At 44.0% G+C, this 14,298-nt stretch overlaps 1 non-coding gene across 1 annotated transcript; it reads right to left on the minus strand.

Moving 5' to 3' along the window:
- Nucleotides 1-7,902: 7,902 nt before the first annotated feature.
- LOC141572981 (U6atac minor spliceosomal RNA) lies at nucleotides 7,903-8,024 on the minus strand. The gene has a single exon (XR_012498569.1). It is a non-coding gene; the product is annotated as a U6atac minor spliceosomal RNA (small nuclear RNA).
- Nucleotides 8,025-14,298: the final 6,274 nt, after the last annotated feature.

The raw sequence follows: 14,298 nt of genomic DNA on the forward strand, positions 1-14,298 counted from the left end.
CAAGTTTACAGAAAATCTTTTTCATTTTGGAAGGGCGGTTAAGGGAAAAGCAGAGACTAATTTCTTCTATTTAAAAAGTATTTACCTCTCTGAGAGTGAGGTTAAGAATAAAATATCGGTGGGACCGAAACACAGTTCTTTGTTGCCCAGACGCTTCCCTTTTCACAGCCTTCTGCGTTACCTGGGGTCACCGACATTAAAGAAAAAAAAAAATCTCCCAATGGAGAATCAACAGCAGAATCTATATGAAAACACAGCACAACACATTCACCTACCTCACAATTTATCCTTAATATCAGTCCTTTTCTTAGCAGTGCCTTGCACCAAAGGGGCTGGAGTTCCCTGATTGTCATTCACGTTTTGGTACCTTATTGGTGAACTCTTTACATGTTAATTGTTTATCATGTGCAAAAATGTGAGATTTGGTAAAAGCAAAAACAAAAAAACCCATACTCCTAAAACTTGATTTGATGTTGAGCTAGAATTTCTTCGAAATCTCTGCCTGTCATAGATTTCCAGCTCATTCTCCAATCTGACTTCTTGGAACTGCATCAGGAGGGCAGATGTCCTGTGTGCCCTTTTCACTCTTGTATGCCCAACACCTGGCATTGTGTGTGGCACAAGGTGGGTTCTCAACCCACTTGCTCGATGAAAGAATGGCATAAAGGTCTGGCTGTGGGCCTGGCATGGAGAGAACATTTTGTAGGTGGCACCTTCTGAAACCTGCCTGTTTCAGATGGACCTTTCCAGAGGCGGAGATTTACCTAGAGACCTTGCAAACCTATGATTGGGAAAAGCAGGATAAAAAATCACCCTATTACAAAAATGGGGGGACGAATCTTGCTGCCTTTCAAAGAAATCAAACCAAAAGTCTCAAAATTGAATGTGGCACAGTTATTTTTAAAAGGTATTATTTTTATTCCTGTGTATCAGAAGTACTAACTCTGTCAATATTTTAATTTTCCAGAGTTGGATGGGGTTTGACTGGTTTCCATAGTACTAAACAGTCACCCATATTTAGTTCAGGCCCATGTGGCTATTTGTCAGAGGGGAACCAGTGGTAACATGATAAGGCTCGTGTTCATGTTTAGACCCCATGATAAACAAAGCAGTAACTCTTAATGAGGTGAGAGAAGTGTGTCTTCTCGCATTCACACTTTTGCATGCTTTTGTGTCAAACTTTATATCCAGGAATAGAATAACACGGGGAGCAGATGGATGTAGCTCAGGCTTTGAGTTTCCTTTGATACTTCAAACGGCTTCTTACTTGCAAAGCTTCCCCACCTCCCATCCACCCCCAACCCCCCACCCCAGGGCAGGAGATAGGTCTTTCCCTGCAAGATGAGGTAAATCATGGTCTCTAGTTTTAGGGGTTCTGTTTCCTTGGGCTTCATCCCCACTCAGTGATGTGGAACCACAGGTCAAAACTGAGGGATGTTTTGTCTGCCCCCCAACACCTTGGCCCCTGAAGCTGGCATGTGACCACAGCAGGACCAGGGACTCCTAGGGTTTCGAGTCTAGGGTTATTATGAGCGATCATCTTTGGTGAGTTTCTGAGTTTCTACTTCTGTAGCAGAGGCCGTGGATGCTGGCAGATCTTGTGGTAGGAATGTGTGGTGAAAACCATCCTTGCTGAGGCGACGTCCCCGATTCAAGTGGTCTGAGGACAGGGCTGCTGTTTCCAAAAGCCGAAAAAGAAGTTCAGTCAGCGTTTGGTCAGTAAAGGAGCGAGAGGGATGGAGGCAAGAAGGCATTGCAGGCAGAGGGCCTGGTGTGCTTGTGGAAAGGGGAAGGCACTCAATGAGGCGTGAGTGTGTGTGTGTGTGTGTGTGTGTGTGTGTGCGCACGCGCGTTCGGGCACACACGTGCTTGTGTACCTGTGGATGGGGGAAAGGTGTCTTCAGAGCACTAAGGAGACACTGAGCTGGCCTGAGAGAAAGCCGACGCAGGGAAGGTCTCAAGAGCCAATGCTGAGTTTACATTTGATAAATCATGAATGTTGGGCCATACTGGGCTCTTCCAAAACATGTTTCTCATCACAAAAGTACCTGCGTGTAGCAAAACATGAAAACATTATAAAACGTGCATGTAACGGGGCAGTGTGTTTCAGTTGCTGTCTCAGTGATCTCAAACTTGTTCCAGCTAGTTCCATCCTGGCCCAGAGCAAGGCCTTACTTTCCCTCTGTGGTCACTCTCCAGGGCTCACGTCTCCCCTGATTTGGGGCAAGGCGGCGGCGCGTGGATGTCTAGATACTGGGGGCTTTCCACTGGAGGTAGGTGTGGGCAGAGCTGGTACATGTGGGAGTAGATCAGTGTCACTCCAAGGTGGACATCACAGGGTGACACCCCACCCTGGCCATGGCTGGGCCTCACTGTGGAGCGAAGAGACGGTAACTCAGCTACTCGCAGCTTCCTGCAGCAACCTGGAGTGGCCAGGCTTCTTCTGTGGGACTCAGGGCTCCTGCTGTCACCTTCTCCTGTCCTTGGAGGTGCGTCCTCTATGTCTTCACTCTGTGGGGTGTTTTCTCCTGGTCTTGCTCAGCATTATACCTTTTCTCCGGTTGTGTATGGCAGAATCTTCCTGCCCTGTATTTGGGGCAGAAAACAAAATCATTTTGTTGTGCGTTTTCTTAGAAGTCGAGTATTGCAATATTTTTCTTGTTCTGTTGTGTGTGACTTGTGCCAGGGTATCAGGAAAGGGTTTTGATGAGTCTACCGTGTTTCCCTGAAAATAAGACCTAACTGGATGGTCAGTTCTAATGTGTCTTTTGGAGCAAAAATTAATGTAAGACCTGGTATTAAATTATATTGTGTTGTATTGTATTATATTGTATTGTATTATATTATATTATATTATATTATATTATATTATATTATATTATATTATATTATATCATATTCTACCCAGTCTTATATTATAGTAAAATACGATGGGTATTATATTATATTATATTGTATTATACCTGGTCTTATAGTAAAATAAGACCGGGTCTTATATTAATGTTGGCTCCAAAAAGCGCATTAGAGCTGGTTATCCAGCTAGGTCTTATTTTCGGGGAAACACAGTAGTTAGGGGAAGAAACACATACTGATTAATAATTTGAAATATCCCCACATGTATAATTTAGTAGTGAAAGCCCTTCATAACACCATTCCTTAGAGAAAACCACTGTGTACGTCTGCTGTACATTCTTCCATATCATTCTAGGCATTTAGTGATGTAGGTAAATTATGTCTGTGTCATTTATAGAAAAGGGATCTTATGAAATGGACTCTTCTGCATCTTACGTTTTTCACTTAACACATTTTAGACATCTTTCCAAATAGAGTAGATCAACCTCAGAATCCCTAGGGGGAGGAGGAAGATGGTATTTTGCAGGAGCTGCTCGGGCGACTCTGATAGCTGACCCTTCCCCACCCCCCAGGTGCCGCTGGGTGACCCTCTGCAACCGGTTCCCTCACCCGCCATGTGGTGCTCACGGCGTGGTGCTTGATGACACATCAGCATGCTTAGTGTCCCTTTTTTGATTTTAGAAGTGTTCTCTAACATTTCTTCTTCCCTCCCTCCCTCCCTCCCTCCCTCCCTCCCTCCCTCCCTCCCTCCCTCCCTCCCTCCTTCCCTCTTTTCTTTCTCTTTACAATGTAAAAAAAAACACTGAACGTAAAGAATACCATTAATGAGGAAACATTTTTCTCTACCTTTCCTTTCTGTCGCTAGAACCATAACTGAGCTTTGATCACCCTGAGGGAGGACACCCATTTAAAATGTCCAGAGTCTATCGAGTGTGAGGTACCAATAGGCTTGGTAAGTCTCAAGGAGTAAGTGGAATTTGAAACCTTTGTTTAACTGCTTATTAAGATGGAGTCTCTGTTAATCTCAATTTTCATATTCCCCCTGGGTTTGAGGTTAGAAGATACTATAGATGCCCAGGAGAATTTCAGCACAGAAGCAGGAAACCCACCAAGGTTTGGGAGTACCAGCTCACAGGGGTAGTTTGGCCTCACCTCACGGTTCCAGTGCCAAGAATTCAGATTTGACACCCTCCGTGGCCTGTCCTACTTCCTGATTTCAAGGTGCTTCGGATACAGGACTACAAACCACGGTCAGAAAGGATCTTAACTGCGGGCTCCCAATTCACTGGGGTGGGTATACACAAGGCATTTTTTCACCCCTAGAAGAAACAGAAGGAAGTTTGGGAGGATTCAGTGAGCTTTTCAGAAGTCTATACATGAAGCTGTTTGGAGGAAGAGCCTTCTCTCTGGGGACAGACCCATTCCAACTCTGATGCAGGTACCCATTCAGTCTCTGAAAAAGAAAGCCAGGACTTAACAACAAAGAAACTAACTGAACCTCGTTAGAAGTCAATGCAGTGAGTGGAATTGAGATGGTAGATGAAGCCCCAGCCAATTGGGGGTGGGGATTTGGGCACCTTCGTTCATCAGCTCCAAGTCCAATATTGTTCAGTGATAACCTGAGAGCAGTTCTGCATGCTGATTGGCTGGGGGAGGTTCTCTTCTCCTACAATGAGAAGATAATCAATCATGCTACTGGCTTTTGTCTTGGCGAAGGTATTTAGATTTCAGCCAGCTGGTTAGCTGCCTCAAGGCCACCTGCTTGAGGGGAAAATAAAGAATCAGTCTCTTGCTCTTTGCTAGAAGGGGGAGGTATTGACTTGTGTGATAATTTCAGGTGGATGATTAAATTTGGCCTCTTAGGCTCCAGCTGAAAATTCAATTCAGATGACTGGTGTTTCTTTTCATACATCGTTGAGCAACCCTACGTAGTGCCATGGCTCATGTTGCCGATGCTGATTGTCCCTTCACTGTAACAAAGCACAGAACCCCCAGCCCACTCTCTACTTCCTGTGCCTCCTAGCTACAGGAACCCAAGCAGGATGCACTCTCTGCCGACGCTCACAGGACCACTCGTGTGCTGGCACACTCACAGGCTCGCTTAGGTAACCAAACTGCTCTATCGCAGAGCGTCAGGACAGGGACCATTGCTCTGCTGTGCTTTATAAAATATACCAGTTTCCCTGGTGCAGTCGGTCATGCTTCTGGTGCTGCTCGGCTGAAACATCACACTCTCAGATGCCAAGGGAGTGAACAGGTGCCATGTGAATGAGACAGCCCAAAACGGCAGAATTGTGTTTGACTCCCTCATTCTCCATGTCAAATCCACCAGCATAGCCTGCCATTCTAGCTCCAAAGCATTTCTCCAAACTTCCTGCTTCTCCCCATCTTCACTAATTACTGCCCAGGGAAAGCCTCTGCCATCTCTCACTTGGACCACTGCAGTCACCTCCTAAGTGGCCTTTCTGCTTCCATTTCACCTCCTGAAAACCATTCTCCTCACACCAGTGAGGATACTCTTTTTTTAAAAAAAGCAAAACAAAACAAAACAAAAAAACTCAATTAGGTCACAAAGCTCCCTTTGCTACAAACTCCTCATGGCTGCCCATTAATAATTGGGCCAGAATGAAGCTCTCCAACCGTGTCTGCAGCACTATATGAGATCTGGCCTCTGCCCGACTCTCTGACCCATCTTATCTCCCTCTTCCTCTCCTCCACCCTGCTCTTGGCCACGTCTTGACAACTTCAAGTTCCTTTCCATTTAGAGCCGTTGAAATAGGTATTCCCTGTGCCTGGAATGTTCTTCCCCTCACCAGGGTCTTCACAGGGTGTCGTTTTTATTCTGGTTTGAACTTCTGTGTCAATTCCTCAGAGAATCGCTATGGACTATGCCAACTAAAATGGCCTAGTCCTTCTGTATTATATTGTCCTGTTTTAGCTGTGAATACCACTAACCAGTACCATACATTTCTTTCTTGTTTATTTCCCATCTCCTTTACGGAAACGTAAGATCTATAACAATATGGACTTTGTCTGTTCCGTTCAGAGTATGCCCAGTGCCTAGACTATTGTCAATAGCAGGTGCCCAGGAAGTGGTTCTCTAGTAAATGAATGAGCAAAGCCAAGGAAAGGAACATTCCTGAGGGGTACAGGACCAGGATGCTTTAGGTATGGCACTCTCACAAGTTGGGGATGACGCTGAATGACATTTGCAGGTTTGTTTTTGAACTATAGTCTGAGCTTCCAAGTTATCAGATGTTTTCTGAGGCCTAATGTCTGTGGTGCTGTTAAATGTCCTGAAACAATGACAACCTCTTATCTTGAGGAGGTAGGAGACTGACCTCGTTCTCAGCTGATCTGATCAACTGAAAAGCAAAATGTGCCGTTAATTTTAGGATCCATTATATCTGACATTTTTGTCTTGCTAAAGGTTAGGGTCAGTAAGAGAATTGGAGAAGTTTGCTAACAAATGTATCTTTATTCATGTTTGGAAATTAGTTGGCCCTGGGGACAGTCTGTGTACTCACTCTGATTTGGGGTCTAGGTCTTGTTTTTCCAGGAAGGGCTGATGTCTGTGTCGTGTGCTCAGTGTCTAAAATATCTTCCTCGTGCCTAAACAAAGGGCAGGCATGATTCACACAGGATGAATCCCTGAACCTCACAGACAGGAGAAAAATGTGGAGTCGTGATACTTAAAACATTTCTCAGCCTTAGTTGTCAGTGCGAGGGCCCACTTCAGCACATTTCTGAAATGAACTCTGCGAAGGCTGGGTCAGTGACACCATAAAAAAGAATTTTGTAATTAAAAAGACTTAAAGGGATCACTGGCAAGATGGCCTTCTTATTTTTTTTTAAACCAAGTCACGTAAAGGAGTAAATGTGATAGAAATATTTCCTTACAGCAGTTTTGCCCGTCCGTCAAAGGGAGCCAGGCTGAGGAGAGATGCCATTTGAGAAACTCTAAGGGGAAGGTTTTAGAACTCATCCTTTGCATGAGAAGCTGTTTGTCACCTGGTGAAGGCATCTACATGGTGACTTCAGTGGTCCTTAAAGTCTGATAATCTACGGGAAAGGTAATAGGATTAGGAAATAAGATAACAAATGTATCTTAAAACAGCTCCTTGGGGAAGTCCTACCTTTTATGAACAGCTATAAACCTCACTATTCTAATTTACCAGATGGAGGCTAGCGATTTAAAATATTACAATAAAGGAAAACAATCACCTCCACCAAATCACATAATATCCAATGTACATGTTACTGCATTTGACCCATCTGGGCCTCAGAAATTGGATCTCACTGGCTGTTTAATAAATTAGCCTAAGTACTCCCAAACCAGAGACAGCAAAATGAATGAAGAAGGAGCAAGAGACAGAGCATGTAGATTCCTCTTGGTGGCCTAAGGGGAAGCAGTGATTTCCATGAGCCATCCTGTAAGGACGAGTGGCCAGAGGAGTTGACTTGAATTCAGCCCAGCTCTTGAATGACAGTTAGGGTCCACAATGAGAGATCATCCCGTGGGAGGAGTTTGAAATCAGAAACTTGACTGGTTGTTTCTGATCATTGTTTGGAATTACCAGGACCACACACAGACTCCCAGAGCCAAAATGACCAGGTAACTCTGTGAGGGGACAGAGCGGAAGGTTTAGAGAGTGTGTTAGCTGGAAGGTCGCAGAGAGAGCTTCCAACCTGAACTCCCCCCACCTTTTGTGAACAGGAAACGGAGATCTGAGAGGGTTAAACTGTGTATCAAGTGTCACACAGATAGTCACCACTAAGCGAGGGCTGGTACCGACAGGGATGATTCATAGTCTTTTTAGACAGAATGGAAAATTAGAAAAACAATTTTTTCCCAGTTTTGTTGAGAAATAATTGACATACATCACTGTAAGTTTAAGGAGTATAGCGTGATGTTTTGATTGATCTATGCTGTGAAATAATTATTGCAATAGATTCAGCTAACATCCAGCATCTCATGCAGATACAGTATAAGGAAAAGAAAGAAGAAAAGAAACAAAATTTCTCTCTGTGATGAGAACTCTTAGGGTTTAAAAATGATAGTTAGATGGCACGGATTAGGTGGCAATGCCTTAATCGTACTCGTGCTGTCAGGCTCCAGGGCGTCTTCCATCCTTGTCAAGGGGGTTGCTAACCTTCTCTCCATATAACACACAATTATTGTTTCTCATGCTTAGTAGGTTGTCTCTTAAATGCTGTCTTTCCACTCTGAGGTGGCATAAGTAATGAAGGAGCTACCGTGTCTGAATTTGAACACAGGATCTTCTACTCTTAGCTGTGTGTTCTTGGGTAAATTATTTAACCAATCTGTTCCCTGATATTGGGAAAATATAAATGTGGGCAGTGGTGAGTTTTGGAGCCAATATGTGCAAAGACTGGTCACTTGGCACACGGTAGGTGTTATTCTTATAGTAGAGACATGTTGGTTACTGGTCCAGAGAGTGAGCGCGGGAGTAAGCCTGGCAGGCATGGAATCCAGACCCCCCGCCCCCCGCCCCTTCTTAGTCCTGGTATTTTAGAAGCTCTGTAAGCCTCGAGTCCTTCCCTTTTAAAATGGGGAAAACAAAAATCCCTAAGAGCTATTGTGGAGGTTTAATGATATAATTAATGTGTTGTGTTTGGTAGTGCATTCATTACATGTTAGAAAGTTTGATGAACATTGGCCATTATTATAATTACCTTTAAATTTTGCCATAGAGGAAATAGGGCAGAAGTTAGACTTTTTCTATAAAGGGTCAAATAGTTAATAATTTAGGGTTTGCAGGCCACAGGACCTCTGTTGTAACTACTCAACTCTGCCAGTGCAGCAGGAAAGCAGCCATAGACAATATGTAATTGAATGAGTGTGGGCTGTGTTCCAATAAAACTTTATTTACAAAAACAGGCTGTGGGCCAGACATGCACCTGTGGGTCATAGTTTGTCAATCCCTGATGCAGGGCAACTGAGGACTCCTGCTCTGTGGCTTCTGGAAGAAGGCCTCCTGTTGATAGAGGTAAAGAGGATAGGTATCTTTTCTTCATGGGAAAAAGAACTAAATAAGTCACCTGTAGGCACATGTTTTCTATCTTTAGAATCTGTTCCTGGTGGAATTTACTAATAGTAGGGCAAGAGCGTCTTTTTCATTTTCACCCCTTAACCACAGCTTGCTTTCTCCCACAAGACACGACCAGTCAGGTTTCCAAAGAGACAGAGAGCCTACGAGTCACTAGCAGTCAGATGTACAATACACTCAGTTCTTATGCTGTCCTTGAATTTCATTTCATGATGTTAGCATACAACGTAATGGCTATTTGCAAGTGCTGTGTGGTTCTGATATTGACACAATTTGCTGTTTCCCTTATTACAAATGCTAGGGATTTTCAATTATTCTTTCCCCTGCGTTTGGGATACCAGGTGGTTACGCCTTTGATTCGATTCCTAAGACCCTGCATGAGGAGACGGGCCGAGAGACAACGAATTTGGGGCCTTTGGCACTGCCTGGTGATCTTTTTTCTGTTGTTCAAGAACCTGCCACACAGAAGGCCCACTTCTGGAAATGATTAAAGCTGTCGCTTTGCTCCAGAGTGGAGGCATAATCTTATTAATCGGGTACCAGAGTACATTTTGCAGGCAGAGGAAAGAGAACTATAATCGTAGCCACTTTCACATACAGTATTGAGACAATTTATTTCCTGCTCACTGATCTAGGCTCTGCGACTGCAGAAAAGAAGCACCTTGGGCAGCCATAAAAATGAAGGAGTGAACACTGATAAATAGACACTCAGATGCTTTATAGAAAGCATGGTGATTGACAATAATAGTCTAAACGGTAGTGAGCTAATCGTTAGGGTGAGGCTCTAAGACTTGTCAGCAGCAATGATGCAGGGTTCAGTGTTCCCCTCAGAGCACATGTGCAGAGAAAGCTATTTAGGGGGAAAAGGATCAGGTCTTGTGGCCTCAGCAGAAATCTGTGACCAATTTCCCCTGGTTAGAGTGGGGGAGGACAGTTAAAAAGCACCACAATAGTTAGTAAAAAAGGAAGTTCTCTATCCTATTGCTGGTAGTAAATCTTCATATTACTTTAGGACCTTCATAGCCAGGCACTGATAAATAACTTTCCCAGGATCCTCCTTACTATAAACTTTGGCTCTCTGAGGGGGCAAGGAATTTGTCGTCTTTAATCAGGGTTCTGGAGACTTAGTAGGATATTACCTTGACAGTTGTCAGTTATGGGAAACTTTTTATTTTAATGATGTGAACAGTGTTTCTGTAAACATTAAAGTACACTTACTTTCTCAGACATGATTTTATTTTGTTCTAGCTAGACAATAGAGTCGACCTTCCTTCAAAATGAACTCATTTCATGTTCCATTTCTTTAGTGTGCTACTTTCTGATTTCTGAGCTAACATTTAATTGTGCAGTCATGAATAAAGCTGAGTGCCCCACAGCCGACAGGTGGGACTAGACTGAGGTGAGACAGAGGGGGGCAGACCATGTGGGAGTTCAGTGAAAATGTTGTAAGACCTTCCTCAGTCATGTCAGATGTATCCAAAAAGTCTGAAGGATTAAGAGTCAATATAATCTATGTGACTCGGCAAAAAGGTGGGATTGGATTGAATAGTGATTTCCATGGTGTGGTAGTCAAGGAAGCTGTATTTTAGGTATTTCAGGAGAAAATAGGTGGTGAGGTAATGAAGAGTTGGCTGCTGAAGACAGGATGAAAATAAAGCCCGGTTTGCAGGCAGGAGCAAGGCCGAGTCATGAGGAGAGCATGAGGAGGAATGATGCCCCCAGCTGTCTTGCTGGGGTCTGGCAAGGACCTGGAAGAGGGGCTGGAACCCTTACCTCCTCATAGCCAGCCTGGGCGGGGGGGTTGCCACAAAAAAGCAACATGAGCGTATTTGATGAGAGAAGGAAAGGACCAGTGGAGGCAAGGTGGAGGAAGCTAGAGAGGCCCTTGGTTTTTGAGAAAAAGAGGAGACCTCTCTTCTTTTTAGGCTGTAAGGGAAAACCAAAAGGTAGGTGAGGAGACAAGGGAGGCAGACGAGGACCGCTACCAGGTGTCATGCTGCTCTGCAGGGACCACATTAATAGTAAATGGAAATGCTCTCTGTACACACATGCGTGCATGCACACACACACACACACAGCACACACACACACAGCATGCTAACACACGATAGTGAACAGTAGACAGAAATTTAATAATTCTTTTGGGCTGATTCTTTTCAGGAAGTTAATCTGAGAATGATTGCTAGGACTAGGGAGAGAAAATTGTTTCCATTTTCCTGTGTAAGTCTGTCTTACGTTCAGGACTATGCAATTGTTTGATGCAATTCTTTGCCTACACAATACAGATTATGGCGGAGCTAGCAATATTCACAGGGACATGAGATCACGCTCTTTCCACCCTGTCTCCCTCCCTTTCTTTCTCTTACAAACAGATTTCTAAATGTTCAGTATATCCCAAGACTAGGATCTATAAAGTAGCCTTAACAATTTTACCAGAACTGTTAGGTTGGTGCAAAAGTAATTGTGGTTTTTGCATTTATTTTTAACCTTTTAAACCACAATTACTTTTGCACCAACCTACTACTAACCACTATAAGATATCTCTTGAAAGTGGAACAGTACAAATAATAAAAAATCTGCCAATTCTGTATTCCAGTCATGTTTGGGGGACTCACAGGATGGCATGTACATTTTGTAAATTTTCTTCCAATGTTATTTTGATTTAGCCTGTTATGAAATGCTAGGGGAAGAATAATGGGTGCGTTACAGTCACCATACAAAAGGACCCAGAATCCTTTGGTTTCACATTGATTATGATGACAAGTCTTCATTCCTGCTCCGATGGCTACTCTCATCTGCAGTTCAGGGCTGAGAGCTAATAGCCAAGGTGATGCTCTTCTTGGGTCTGTCATCTCAGGAGAAGCCAGAGGTCCCAGCAAGGGACAGGAAGTGCATGTTTATCCGAAGTCCCGACACCCAGAGAGCTCACATGAGCAGAGTGGCTTTCTAATAGTGCTGGCCAGTGATGAGCAACTTTCATAATTGTCACCCGAGGCTGGGAATTATCCTGAGCTGCTGTCTGGATTATCAAAGAGCGATTCCTTTTGGTTCAGTCTTAGTATTCGATTTCTTTCATTTGATTTTCTAATTTGCTGAAAATGGATAGAGTACGGTTTATGAAACCTTAGCCAGAATATTTGATTAGCGGGGGCACTGAAGTTCTAGGCATCTTGTATGAAGAGGGACAAAGGGAAAGAAAATCCTGCCATAATCTTTTTTCTGGCAGAGGCCACAGGGATGGTGAGAGAGAAAGTCCCTTCTTTAATGTAAAGCAGCTTGTTGTGAAGGGAGAAAGGAAGTGTCTTGTCTACCTGCCTAACTACCTGAGTTGAATCACACACAAAAATAACACCCACCAAAGGGTAGAATTCTAACACCTGACCGCTCCTGGAGACCCCACAGCTGGGAAGCTGCTTCTGCGTCTAATTGCCCACTGAAAGCCGGGTGGGAGCCCAGGCTCCGCAGGAGGCCCTGCCCTACCTGCCTGAATGATTAGGCGGGATGCACCTTCCTTTTAATCATAGGCTCAGCCCTCTCTTCTGTTAGTTATTTTCCTTGCTCACCTCCGGACACTTCAACACATCCACTGGAAACATCATCACAGGAGAACTCGGCTTTGACAGAAACCTCTCTGAAATTATTTTTTTTCCTGTTCTGGCTTGCACTTGAATAATTCTCCATCAACAGCACGTCTGATTGAGTTGGCATCACAAACCCTTCTGTATGCTATTTTTTTTTTCTTCAAGAAATATTAAAGTCTGAATAAAATTGGAATAGCTGCCTGGTAATGATCTCATTATATATAAATACAGAAGAGCTGGCAGGGGAGATAATGACTGTAAGGCTCAGGTATGCAGCGCGGACCTATTATCTTCCAAGGAGCCAGCCCCCTCTCCACCCTCCTCCGCGGCTCCCACACACCGTCCCTTTTGTTTTAAGGTTCAAGCTGCTAAAATGAGTGGCTGATTGAAGTTGGGAATCGGGTTTTTTTCTTCCCCCCCTTCATGACATATGTTAGGAGATCAAAGGAACCTGGGCGGTGTATTTACTCTTCATTTGGGAGTTTCACTTGTTCTGATTGATTGGAAAGACAAAAAGGCAGAAGGAGAGACACTTGGTGCTGGCTGAAAACCATATCCATTCTCAATGTGAGGTTTCCTCGTTTGGGAGGATAATTGTGATGAGGCAGTTCTGGGTATAGACGCTACTAAAAGATTTTTAAAAATAACAGGCAGGCCTGCCACCCAGTTTGAGTTCTCATACAGCAAAAGAACAAACACAGATGGCAGCAGTAGGGGTGGGGGCTGGGATGGGAAAGACCCTCCTAATGTGGGCGTTTACTAGTTATTAGCCCCAGTCGTGTTTTCTGGTTGCCAAGGCGTAAGCAGATGAGTTTAACACATCACGGAAAGGGCCGCCTATAGGGTCAGATTCCCAATATGGGCAAAGCAACACTTCAAAATTGTACTCCCTGTGATGAGCATCACAAAAAGAAATTGAGTAGGAGAGAGGACGGACTGCATTGCTCTACTCGTCCCTGTTAGGTTCTGGGGGCATTTATCTAGAAGGAGATTGCCATCTGCCACCTTAGACCCAAAAGAGAGGTGGCACGGAGGAAGAGTACTTGCTGCTTCCATTGGCGTAGGGTTACAAGGCCGATTTTCCCCTTCTGGTGCTCATAGCGGGCAGTCTCAGGATACAAAATAACATTGTAAGCGTGATTCTTTGGCCAAAGGATGGAATGAGTGTCAAAAATATTTTGCCCAGAGTTAAAAGTCTCTCAGACAGTGTACGTGGTAAGCTGTTGAGCAATGGTAATAAATTCCTATTGGCACAGAGAGAGAGAATTATGGCCATAAAATCTAAAGAAGACAGGGTGAGTCAGACTAGACAGGGGCCTGTGTGGCCTGAGGGGAGCCCCTGGTATCAGGTGGGACCATACCCAACATGGGGATGATCAGGACAAATGTCTTGGAGCCACACTGTACACACACTGCTTGACACACTGCCAAGTTTTTCCTTAGTTTGTTATGTGTTGACATTTGCAATGTCTTAGCTCCAGGGAAAGAATCTTTTTTCTTTCCTTCTGGTGTGGCAGGTACTGTTGGGATCTGGGAGAATGTTTCCCCCACTTGTGCTCTCACTTTCTTGGGTGATGGTAATTGAATGTGAATTTAATTGTTTGCTGAAATTGGGTGCTAGAACCCCACCTTCTTCAGTTTTCCCCCATTGCTTGTGGGAGAATCTAAGAGAAATCTCTAGTAATTGTATGTTCCTGTGATACCCAGTTATATCTCAGGATGCCTCCATTTTTATGATAATGATGATGATTATGCTGATAAACTACTGCTCTCAGGATTTACTGTGAAGCAGG

The sequence above is a fragment of the Rhinolophus sinicus genome, linkage group LG07 (genome assembly GCF_036562045.2).
Source record: "Rhinolophus sinicus isolate RSC01 linkage group LG07, ASM3656204v1, whole genome shotgun sequence".
Taxonomy (NCBI): domain Eukaryota; kingdom Metazoa; phylum Chordata; class Mammalia; order Chiroptera; family Rhinolophidae; genus Rhinolophus; species Rhinolophus sinicus.